We start from the raw sequence: 11,819 nt of genomic DNA on the forward strand, positions 1-11,819 counted from the left end.
TTACGAGAACGGGTGCTGGGTCGTGCTTCTCTCTTGGATCCTCCACACGCTGATGCCGAAACCCGGGAGAAGGGACCTCCAGAGGTGAGCTACAGCGAGCGTATTTCGCTTCTGTTCGACCGCCTTCTTACCTCTGGAGATTGGGAATGAAGCCGTACAGGAAGCCTCCAACTCGGAGAACAGCGGGGCAGCCTTAGAAGAAGAAGGTTGAACGAACCCAGCCACAAGATATCTGCCCGACACAGCAACGAGATGTCCGTGAGAGCAGACAAGACCGACGAGGAAACGACGCCGACTTCTGCCTTCTGAGCCCGGTCGCCAGCTCTAACAATAGACGCGACGCTGGACCGGACCATGGAGGCCCATCTCGAAAGGCGGCGCATCGTCCGACTAGAAATCACGACAATCATCGGCCAAGTTGAAGACCTCCTCCCAGTGACAAGACCATCAATTAGTGAGTTGAGTAAGCTTGCTACTAAGTTAACAGTACATCACGATGAACTGCGCCAAATTAACCGAGAAGTAGAATATTGTGTAGACATTGATAATCTGGAGGCCGAGTATGAAGACGCATTCAACTTTGACTACCTAGTTTTTATGGCAAAATCTAAGATTGAACTTAAAATAGTTGAAACAAAGAAAGCTCGTGAAAACGTAATTGCTTCTCTCGAAGAACGAGTTCGCGCTGAACGCAGGGAACGCCGGTATAATCAGACCAGATATTTGGAAAGTAGCAAAACGTCATATGCAAATCAAACTCGTGGAGCGGAAAATGACGACGGACGACAAGAACTGAACAGGAATTTCCAATATATTACCCAATGGAAGCCAACGGTCTTGTGAATTCTCCCGAAGAAACTGGAAGTGAGGGAGAGACAACCACCGCTACGTTCATGAAGCGAAAGGCAATGATTTCTGCCAGGACCGGACTTGCGCATACTATGGAAACCACCAGCGACTTTGACATCGATTACCGGACACCGAAGATGCCCCAGGAGAAGCCTTGTGAAGGAGAAACGGTGCTCCAAGAAACCAATGATACAGAGTGCAAAAGTATGAATCCCACGTTATTGACAGTGGTTTTCCTGGCGAAAAGAAAATGATATCTTCGTTACAACCTCGCGTACTTGGCCCTCCATTGCTCAAACGTAAGGCACTGAGAAAGCAGCACGTGACAAAGAAAGGCGACACTGCTAGAATTAATCGTTCAAGGACAAAGGACCTCAACGGCGGTGCTCTCAATTTGCCACTGCTGGATAATAATCACCAGTGCGAGCTACTGTTGAGGGTACGAAGGAACAATCTTCTCCTTCTTGCAAGACAACGCACAGTGAAACACAACTCAAAGCGCAGAACTGCAACAGCAGCTAATACTAGAAACCGAACCGTGCGCTATGAAAAGAGCCGCAACGAGAGTACGACTCACGTGCACCCGGCTGCTACAAGGAAAAATAACTTGTGCAAACAGAAAGAAATACCTGCAATCCGGACAAGCAAAAGACTGCATCAAGGGGCTGCAGTAGCTTGGCTCACAGGTCCAAGAAAGCCACGGCATTGTTTCCATCGATGGAGGTGGAAGCCGACATGTGTCGAACTTTTTTGGCCCACTCGGACATGAACTTAGCTCTCCATGGACTGAACAATTTCTCGGACACGAACCATACTCATTGTCGCGCGGGGGAGGATGGTGTGAAATGAGTGGATATCCTTCTCTCGTGCCCCACTATCATCATCAGAAGTATGTTGGCTTAAAGGCACCATCGGGAGGGGTCTGCGCGGCTCGTCCCTTTCTCCACAGGCACCATTGTGATGTGGGTAAAAGTTTCAAGATTTTAGAGGTTTAAATTTGGGTTTTACACCCCTAGGTTGCCTAGTACGGGTGTGCCGCAGTGAAGGCTCACAAATTATGTGAATGAGTTCCCCGGATGCTAAATTTGGACAGGGAGGGGAAGAAATGCGTGCACAGTTGTAGTTGAATGCATTTATTTCACATTTTTCTGTCATTAGGCTGCTATGAAGATAACAACAAAATCCTGGAAAAAGAAACTAGAAACAAGTTCTCATATTTCATCACTGTCTTTGACCGTGACACACTCTACTTTTGGCTCTGTGTCCGTGCCGTCCGAGCCTTGAATTGCTGGCAGGAGCTTGTGGACCCCCAATAAACTTGTGCAACAATTGCCAAAACCCATTGGCAACAGCTGTGGTAGCATGCAAATCTGGTGCCACCCAGTTCAGGAGGAAAGTTGCCCCCCCCCCCTCCCGACGCGAAGCCACCGCCAGAGCTCTGGCAGCTGAATGCAGCAGGTAGATCCACAGCCAGTGCTCAAGGCCGACCTGGGTGCCGCTGGGTGCCAGGGAACGGCGGCTTTCTTTGCTGCAAAAACACTGAAAACAGAAGAGGAGGGAGGTGAGTAGGGTTCAGTTTGTAGCCACCAGAATGTCACTTGCAGCCACCGGGCAAGCAGTCTTGCAGGGAAGTAGAGGAATACTATGAAAATCGGAGGCGCTGCGGAGATAGTCCTTGTCGGAAGCTACGATTACTGTAGGATCGAGCCACTGATTGCGTGCCTGTTTGAAGTTAGCAGATTGGAGAATCGCTAGGGTGGTTTTGAGTACCTGCATAGAAGTACTTTGCATGCTAGTCGATGGGCCCAATTGTTTCCTCATATGCAGAAGCACGGCCACTCTACCCCCCCCCCCCTCCTCACCCTTTTGGAGTGACAGGTTGATTGGTCTTGCAAACAAAATAACATTGTGAAAGCAGAAGTTGACTCACTGATCTGCGAAGAAAGTGCTTTGCACATGCTTGCACCGCCGCGTGTGAAGGGGACAACCTTTCTACTCTTGACTCTCTTACCCTGCCATCGTCTGTTCAGCATGAGAGCTAATTGGGTGGCACAACTAACCAGCTCCGACCTCTCCTCCCAGCGTAGCCTGGTAGAGAGGGCCCGGGTGGCCAGTGCAGGCCAGGGTATCCCGGACTAGAGGAAACCCCCCACCAGGCGGGTGCCCAGACAGCAGCACCTAAGGCTCGCACAAATAAAGTTTATTCCTCCTCCTCCTCTCTTTTTTTTTTTTCGGAAACGGTGTTACGTTTACCAGTCTGTGGATGCCTAAAAATTGTTGCACGCCACTTTTCAAGTGGGAGGCCTCACAAAATGTGGAACTGTGCTATCATGAACTGCTATCAAAAGAAAACTATCAATATGACCGGCTGCAAAACATTTTCTTGACAAGGAAGTGGGGTGATTGGGGACATGGAAACGTAAAAAAGACAAGAGGTTGAGATTAGGAGAAAGCATTTTAAGCCGAGTAATACTATTATTTAAAACGTTACATTTCGCACTAAAATTCACGCAGGCAGAGGCAACGAAGCACCCCAAATGGGACATTCAAATGAATTAGGGGAATTCATTTGAATGTCCCGTTTGGGGTGCTTCGTTGCTTCGCTGGCGGTTTAATTTGTTCCTAGCTCCAGGACCGTTCTGCAACGTCTTTGTTTTACTTCACCGCAGACAATTACAAGGTAGAAAGCATATGCAAGTTTCTGCTTCCAGCTGCTGTGCCAACTCAGTTTCCGCCCTACCCAGCCTACACGTTGCCGCCTCGTGCCAAGGAGAGCAAAACTCTGTTTAGTGCTCTCTCACTTCATCATTTCACGTAAGCCAGAATATCAGGGGAACCAGTGTTAGTAGCATAAGAGAAAAAGAGAAATGCCTTTGTATAGAACAACGCAACACTGAACGTGCAGCCAGTGGATAGCACTAAGAAAACATAGCTTCGGGCAAGCCTTCAGACTGTCAGAAACACTTGGAAAGTGGATTGAAAGCTGAACAATGCCAGACAACATTTGACCTGGTTAGATGAACTGCAGAGACTAACCAAGCGCTTGGAATAACAGTTCAGCAATATGGGGACAACTGAGCTGTGCAAGCTCTAAAGACCCTTCAGAATCTGCACAAGCAGGAAATAGGAATGCGAAATTTGTCGAACAGATTATCAATATCGATAATCATTTATTGGGGTGGAAGAACTGCGTGAGTGCAGCCTGCTTCTTGGAGCGCAACGCGCTGCTGGTGACTGCTTGCTCCACAGTATCTAAACAGTCGACAAGCACAAGACTGCTGCCCTCAATGGCACTGCAGCATCGCCGTAGCAGGGCCACGGCAGCGATGGCTTCGCTCGCGCTCAGAAGCGGTACGGAGTCCTCAGTGTCTTCGACAGAGCGGAGACAAGCATGGATACAAGCAAACAATGGCGAACCCAGCGAACTGAGCAAGAAGTGCGCGCAGCGAGTTGCGCGGTCTTGAAGTTCGGTGACACCGCAGCCCGCAGCGCCCAATGTATCGCTTTCGGCTCCAACGGCATGCATGCGTGGACCTGGTCCACTCTGCCACGGCCTGGCCACGGCCGCTTTGGATGCGCCCGAGCTCGTGCGGGACTCGCAAGCGACACTTGCGCCACCGCTGCGCACCGATATATTGAGAGACAGCCTGCCACATGCCTAAGGAGAGCGAGAAATCCCACGCGGAAGAGTTCGATATATCCATTGTGAGCAAAATCACGCATGATATAAAAAGATTTAAATGCATGTAATTTTTACCGGAATTATACAAGGGTTTGATGTAGGCAATAATTCAATATATCCATGTTCGATATAAGCTGGCTTTACTGTAATAACCATTGCTTTTTCTCTGTTCTCTCTCAGTGCTTGTTCCTTTGTACTGTGTATTGGGATTTTGGTGAGCCACACCCTAAGTAATCAGGGAGTGAGAATGACAAGCTGGCTTAGTTTTCAATTACAGATCACAGGACTGCAAATTATAGATGCAACAAGCAGTAAGCCAGCATATGTCAGGGCTTTCTTAGACCGTGGTTAGGGCACAAAACCCTGCGGTATTGTTTTGCTTTCACCAATGGCGTTTCGTCGCACTGTTCCATTACCACAACTTGTATCCAAGGCATTTTGCATTATACAATTAGCTGCAATGAAACTGCAGCGAAAGAACATGCAAGAAAACACACCGGACACCTACTGTAAAAGTAAGACTGTCGAGTGAAAGTGAAAGAGGGACATCTGGAAGCTTTAACTATAGATAAACTTTCCTAACTTCTCGGGATACTTTACGTTAACATGTTTAGATCTATTAAAAACACAAAAACTTACTTTTCTCAAAGCAGCATTTGGTTTTCAACATGGGACCGTTCTCGCACCACAGCTGGAACCCTTGAGTGTTGAGGTGCTGATTCCCCCTGTAATACGCCAAGACAGATTTGAGGCACAAAAAGACTTTTGCATCAGCGTCCATGTAAAGAAGCTGTTGCACACCCAAACTTAGTGTGGTAGAATAATTTACTGCTTTTCTAAGCAAAAAGGTAATCAAATTTAAAGTTACTCAAAGGCTGTGCCAAACTCTAAAGCTCCCTTAACAAGTGATAGCCACTTCTATGCATTTCTTTAATCATGGATTTGTTTTTTTAAGGTGACAAAACATTGCCAACATTTAATAATGGCATCTGCATTGGCTGTATAGTCGATGTGCTTATTGCTTTACTATACTAGACACTATACTTTAGTCGCCACTGCTTCCCTGCACAGTTGATTTTAATTAAACAAAAATTTGTTTTTCAAGACGGGTATGTTAGCCTTGCAAAGGTTGAGTACCCCAGCTGTTTCTTTTCTGTGCACAACGTGAGAAGGCGCCATCCTAACTACTCAGGTTTCGGACTGGTATCGCTTAAAGCTCAACAACCAAATGTTTCATCAAAACTGCAGCCCACAGGCAAGGCTTCCCAAAGTAGCGACAAAATATTGCACTGGCTTTCAACTGTCACATTTCCCGACGTCAGACACACAGCTGGCAGCGATCCTGTTCACCCTGTCATCTAAGCACTGCCTCCAGGTTTTCTGCGGCTTGTATGTACAAGAGACCAACTTAGGCCCAAGAAGAAAGAGTGTCCCCACGTAGCTGTAGAACCCTGTTGTGGTGCTATCAGAACCAACTGCGCGGTTGCATGGGTGGCTGTGGTTGGCGGGAGAGGAAAAGGAAAGGAAATGCACTGGGGACATTTTGAGCTCGGCAGGGAGCTTACCCGTAAGGGATATCCTGTGGTACATGTATAGCCATCATGGAGGTATCGGCAATACTTAGTGTTAAGCGTCTGCGTATGGGATGCACATACAATGAATTTAAAAAAAAAAACACTATGTGTTTAGTATATAAGTGCAATTGTAAAGAAATGCAGGTGTTAAACTCATTGTAATGCTACGGCCGAAGGGAAAGATCAAAGCCGTATGCTGGACGTGCACACAAATGCATTTGAAGTGTATCTTTTTTTTTCTATGAGGTGCATTTGACAGCACAAAAAATAAAAGAACGCCGCCAATGACACGACAAAGAAAATAATGGTGAATGGGAGAACATTCGCAAAACAGGGCCCACTACTGTGGTTTATGGTGCTGGCTAGTGCTGGACACATGAACCACTCACGGTGTACCACAGCTCATGTGTGTGGTGCAATCAGTCACACCATTCACCGCAGGTGAAGGTTCCCAGGCTTGGCAGCGTCTTGCATGGCAGGATCAGCCACTAGCTGACACGAGCCATCAGGAACACCTCGAGCGCCAGAAAGGACGAGCCAGAATGTCAAGGACAAGTGTTAGCAGCGAAGCAGTTTGAGCCTGAGCAAAAACAAGCAAGGCACCACGAACTCAGGTCCCACCGCAACAGGAAGCCAGAGTGGGATGAAACAGCAGGGCCCTGAAGTCACTTGACCCATTCAGGAGGCCAGGCCCAGGCGGCCAATGGCAAGGGTCTTGGAATCCCGTGGCTCATCGATCAAACGTGTGGCACAGAGATCCGCCATTCCAACCATGCCCTGTCCTGGTTGTGCTTGTTCTCCCCAGGCTGCAAGATCTTTTGTGTAGAACCTGCGAGACATTCAATGATGAAAGTAGCCGGAAAAATGCTGCATCACCAATATCCTGCTACACTGCGTATGTAACACTGCTAGATTTCGACAGTTGCTTATGGCAGAGAACTCAGTCTTGAAATCTGTGAGTAACTTTTTGCACACCCCCGTTAGCACTTATGAATGCTCATGTTGCGTGACTGCACTGTGCAAGTGGTGGCATACTGCATTCATGTCTGTGCCCTTTCAGTACTGTGAACGTGAACACACTGAAAACAGCTCAAGGACGGAGTGGAAGGAAAAGACAAACACGGAGCACTGCCCGTACCTCATGTGCGCTGTTTTCGGTGTGTTCAGTTCATACTAACTAGCTCAACGTAGCACTCTAGTAAGAAGAATTGAACATGTTTGAATTTTGAGGTTGAGCTTTTCTGACCATTCAGGATTGAGAAAGTATTCACATGTATTTAACGTGCAATTTTTCCAACTAGTGACATGTTCTGCAAAGTCTGCAAAGCGCACATAAAAGCTTCTTTTCCAACCACTGGCCTGGTTTATTCACAACAAACAAAATCGTTCCTTTTCCCAAACTCTATGTTTGGAGAAAAACAGGGCAAGGGTGGCACATACATTGAAAGAAAAAGTGCAAAATACTGCTTCGACAAAGAAAAACAAAAGACAGAGAAGCTTGTTGTGGTGGAAAAACCGCTGAAATAGCAGGGACGAAGAAAGCAGCAGTCAACGCTCGAGCGCTTTCCCCACCAAGATGAATTCCAACTAGCCCAACTTTCCGTGCTGCGGCAGAGAAGTTCAGGAACCACATGACACACTGCTACGTCGCATCAGCCTGGCAAGAAACTTCAAGGCGCTTTTCTGAATTCTGCCTGTGTGCACATTACTAAAGCCTCACTCACATCGTTCGGTCACATCAATGTGACTTCTGACAGTGAAAGATTTGTTCGTACGCGCGTTTGTACGTCACCTAGTCCCTCCACTGCAATTTCATCCCGCTCAATATGCCTAACGCGCAGCAGCTAAGGCCAAAAAGCACCAAACGTTATCGAGAAGTATAGTTTTCTCTTTCGCTCGCCCAATATATCATATGGCATCCAAGTCGTTTGATACCAACCTGTTCGTATGTCTGGGCTTCGGCATTCGCACAGATGAACACGGTAGACTGCGTAGCGTATTGAGTGCTGTCTCGGCTGGCGTGCACGCCTTGGAGCTGCAACAAAAGCTACTTGCGTAGCGTGGGTCTTAACACCGAAAACACGGCAAGGAAGACTCCGAAGCCTTTAGAGGGGGATGGTGGACGCTTCGGTGTAGCGATTTGCGTGGGGTATTTAGCACCAAAAGCACAAAGTACCACCATAACAACACGACGAAGATGTAAGGACACTTGAGAGAGCAGTGGTGCGGCGCAAAGTGCTTCTTTTTCACGCTGTATTCTTCTAAATCTAGCCGCGTAGCAACGATCATGAGCGCGCCGAGTTAGTGGGCGCCGCCATTTGCATTAACCAAGGCTGACTGTAGCCATGACAACAAATAAACAATCAAAAACTTCCCGGACGTGACGTTAGAGGGTCACGTGGTGTGCGTCTAGGCGGCCAGCTTTGTCATTCACGCAACCCGGCATGACCTCACCGCTTTGTGCAGACGTCAAAACACCGCGGAAGCCCGTCGGGGCAATGTTTCGACCGCGCCGCCGCCGGAGCTGAACGGCTGAGCTGCCTGAGTGTGGTAGGCCCACCATTGAGGCGGAAAATCGATGATCGCTTTCAATAAAAGCCCTAATCGCGACTTCTATTGCGATTCCGGGATATATTATCGCTTCCCTTCACGTGTGTGGTACTTTGTTTTCGCCAGCAGTGCCTTTCTTGGCAACGATTATGCCTACAGCTCCTGCTACGGGTACCCGTTTGTGAATGCGCCAGCGCCCAGCTGCCGCTCGTGGGGAGAGAAAGATAACATATTATTTAATCCAGGGTTAGCGCAGCTTGGTGGAGGTGCCGCGCGTGTAAAGTGACGTCAAGAGTTTTTGACGAGCGGTGTACGCGTCACTTGTTTTGGCTAGCACGGGATGATGTCACGCTGATATTCATTTGCTGAGCACGGCTCTGTGTGCTGTTCCGTCGGCACGATAAATGAGATTCAATTAAAGTGTGTTCTTCGCGTCGCAGGCCGCTCATGTTTCAGCCAGGGTATTCGGGTGAGCAAAGGAAGCGAACTGTGCAGTAATATTAACGCCGAAAATTGGAGTCAGTACTCCTTTAAGGCTTGCGCTTTCGTTTCCTCTATGGCCCTCATCACAGCAGTTACTCTTGAGGGAGGGAGCAATGCAGGAACGCTATAGTACAGTATCAGGCCAAAGCAAACTGCTGCGGTACAGCCGCGGAACACAGTTAATCGAACAGCCAGTTTTCCTGATACCTTGCGAAAGTTTCGAGCAGTTTGTGAACAGAATGTCAGTGTGGCTAATATTTAAAAGCAACCCACACACGGAGCTGGGTCCTTGCACGAAGCGGTAGAGCCGTAGATTCAAGAAGTAGGTCATTGCGAAAAAAATATACTTGGTGTGACGTTCCACGCAGATGGCTCTGGGGCGGCGATTTTCGCACAGCTTCCAGTCACAGTCACCCATCTCACACATCTCATCAGAAGAATCTGCACCCAGCGCTATGGCCTAAAAGAACCAGACACCTGCCGTCTTGTTCCAGCCCTACTAATCCGCCGCACTACATATGGTACTCCCTACGTCAACTTCAAACAAAAGGAACATTCCAAATTAGAGGCCCTAATTAGGAAATCGTACAAAACCGGCCTCGGCCTCCTTGCCTTCACGCCTACTGCCCGCATTCTGCAATTAGGTATCCATAACTCCTTTTCTGAGCTCCTCGAAACACAGCCCCAGCACACCACGTTACGTCGTGCAGATATCCAGGAGACGTCAGCAATCGACATTGCACATGTCCAGGAGACGTACCGTTGGGGTCAGAGTTACACATATTCAACGTTCCTACAACTGCAAAAAACCCATCCAAATCACACGAAGGAATACGTACAATAGACGTCTCAGGGTAATTTTATATGCTGTTTACGGGACGCTACCTTAGTGGTACGTCTTATGGATATTGTAGTGGTACGCATGCAAGAAGTATATAGATGTCTGTTCTACATTGGTTTTCTGTCTTTGGCACAAGCATTAGTTTTTATATTCATGACTGGTGTGCGGTAGTATCATATTGTTGAGATGAACCTGTATGCCTGAAATTTACATTCTTTATACATTATTTGGAAGTTTGACCAGCCCCCTTTCCAAGGTTTCCTACGTGTTGTGGGCATTGATGCTTCAAATACATGTCTTACTGGCTATTCAGCATTGTTTGCTGTTACTGGTCACCTGGTTTCTAGAAGATTGTGCTTCCACCTTTGAGGTGCTGCATACTGCATGAAGTCTCATATAGGAAGTGCCAAGCTGACCACACACTCTCGCAGAAGCACACAAAGCACAGCTCTAAACAAGAAATGTCCCATCGAAAACAAGAGGCAGTAACAGCAAACCAGTCCTCATCAGCACAAGCGCTCTGGACACTAAGCCAACCACAGTAGCGTCATCAAACTGTACCATACAGCATGGCTGTACAGGCATTCTGCAAATAAACTATCACAGAAACAATTCAAAAATTAAACTAATTAAAATGACAGACTCCATCCTATCTGTAAGTACCTGCAGCTGGGTAGTAAGAACACTTTCAAAGTACACATAAAACACAAAATAGTTCAGGTAAAACAGTTTATATTAAATCCAAAATAATGTAATATGCTTTCGCAACACAAACACTTTAATTTTCATTCCTATCTGCCCTGGCCCACAGGGTCCACATTGTACAATTACAAGAATAGTACAAATATTCATGACTATAAATTAGTCACACACAGCAGAAAGGTTGACAAAAAATAGGAAGAAAAGCAAACATGTAAACACAGGGTACAAGCACAAGATAGTTACGCAACTTGAAATATCGCATATTAAAATAATTGGGTGAAAAACAACGCAAGAAAAGTGTGAAACCGAAGAAATGATTGAATGGTGGTTATAAAAACACATCACATTTACGAAACTACATAGTTCACTTGTAGTGAAAAGTTTCTGGAACAATAAAACAAAAGCACCTAGGAAACACAGAAGTGGTGTTGAGTGGTGGTTGTGAGTGCCATACAAATTTAAGCTACTTTAAACAAACCAACATCTAGGGAAATGGTTATGGTGTATAGAAAAGGTGTGTATAAAGTAATGACTGTACGGCGGTAACAAGAGCACTAGAAATTTACGTGATGAAATGATTCACACTTAGTGAAATGGCAGGACAAGAATAAAACAACAAAACACTTTAGAAGCAACTTATTGAATTCTGGTTAGGAAAACAAAAACTTACACTATTTCAATATTTCACACAAAGTGATATGATTTTGGAACAAACGAAAAAACAGGGAACACGGAAATGATTGATATCAGTTAGAAGACAGATTTACATGACTACGTGATTCACAACAAGCGATACGCTCAAAGAACAATAACACAAAATAAAAACGCATGGAAGCACGGAAATGATTAAATGGTGGTTCAATGGTGCATGCCTCCATCATCAGTTATGGTAGGGATTCTTGAACAGTTAGCGTTCTTCGTTGTGGTGCCAGAAACTGCCCAAATAGTTGCAGATCAGATTGTTTGGAAAGTGAGTAGAAATTTCATGGTCGAAAGGCTGAAAGAAATTTATTACCTTTTCCAGCAATAAAAACTAAGAAGCCGCAGGATGTCGACAAAGCTGATATTTGCACAGGTTGTGACTGACAATAAAAATCTGGGCCCCATACATTGTCTGGTGAAAGAATTTGGTGTCTTT

General features: G+C 46.5%; 1 long non-coding RNA gene across 2 annotated transcripts; it reads right to left on the bottom strand.

Moving 5' to 3' along the window:
• Positions 1–1,965: 1,965 nt before the first annotated feature.
• Positions 1,966–8,521, bottom strand: LOC144158229 (uncharacterized). 2 transcript variants are annotated; one of them, XR_013319989.1, is made up of 4 exons: positions 8,045–8,497; positions 6,495–6,934; positions 5,171–5,256; positions 1,966–2,388 (listed from the first exon to the last, which is right to left on the bottom strand). It is a non-coding gene; the product is annotated as an uncharacterized LOC144158229 (long non-coding RNA). The 2 variants fall into 2 exon arrangements; XR_013319988.1 differs by lacking the exon at positions 6,495–6,934 and having other exon boundaries at positions 8,045–8,521.
• Positions 8,522–11,819: the final 3,298 nt, after the last annotated feature.

The sequence above is a fragment of the Haemaphysalis longicornis genome, unplaced genomic scaffold (assembly GCF_048455015.1).
Source record: "Haemaphysalis longicornis isolate Haplotype H1 unplaced genomic scaffold, Haemaphysalis longicornis Haplotype H1 scaffold_10, whole genome shotgun sequence".
Lineage (NCBI taxonomy): Eukaryota > Metazoa > Arthropoda > Arachnida > Ixodida > Ixodidae > Haemaphysalis > Haemaphysalis longicornis.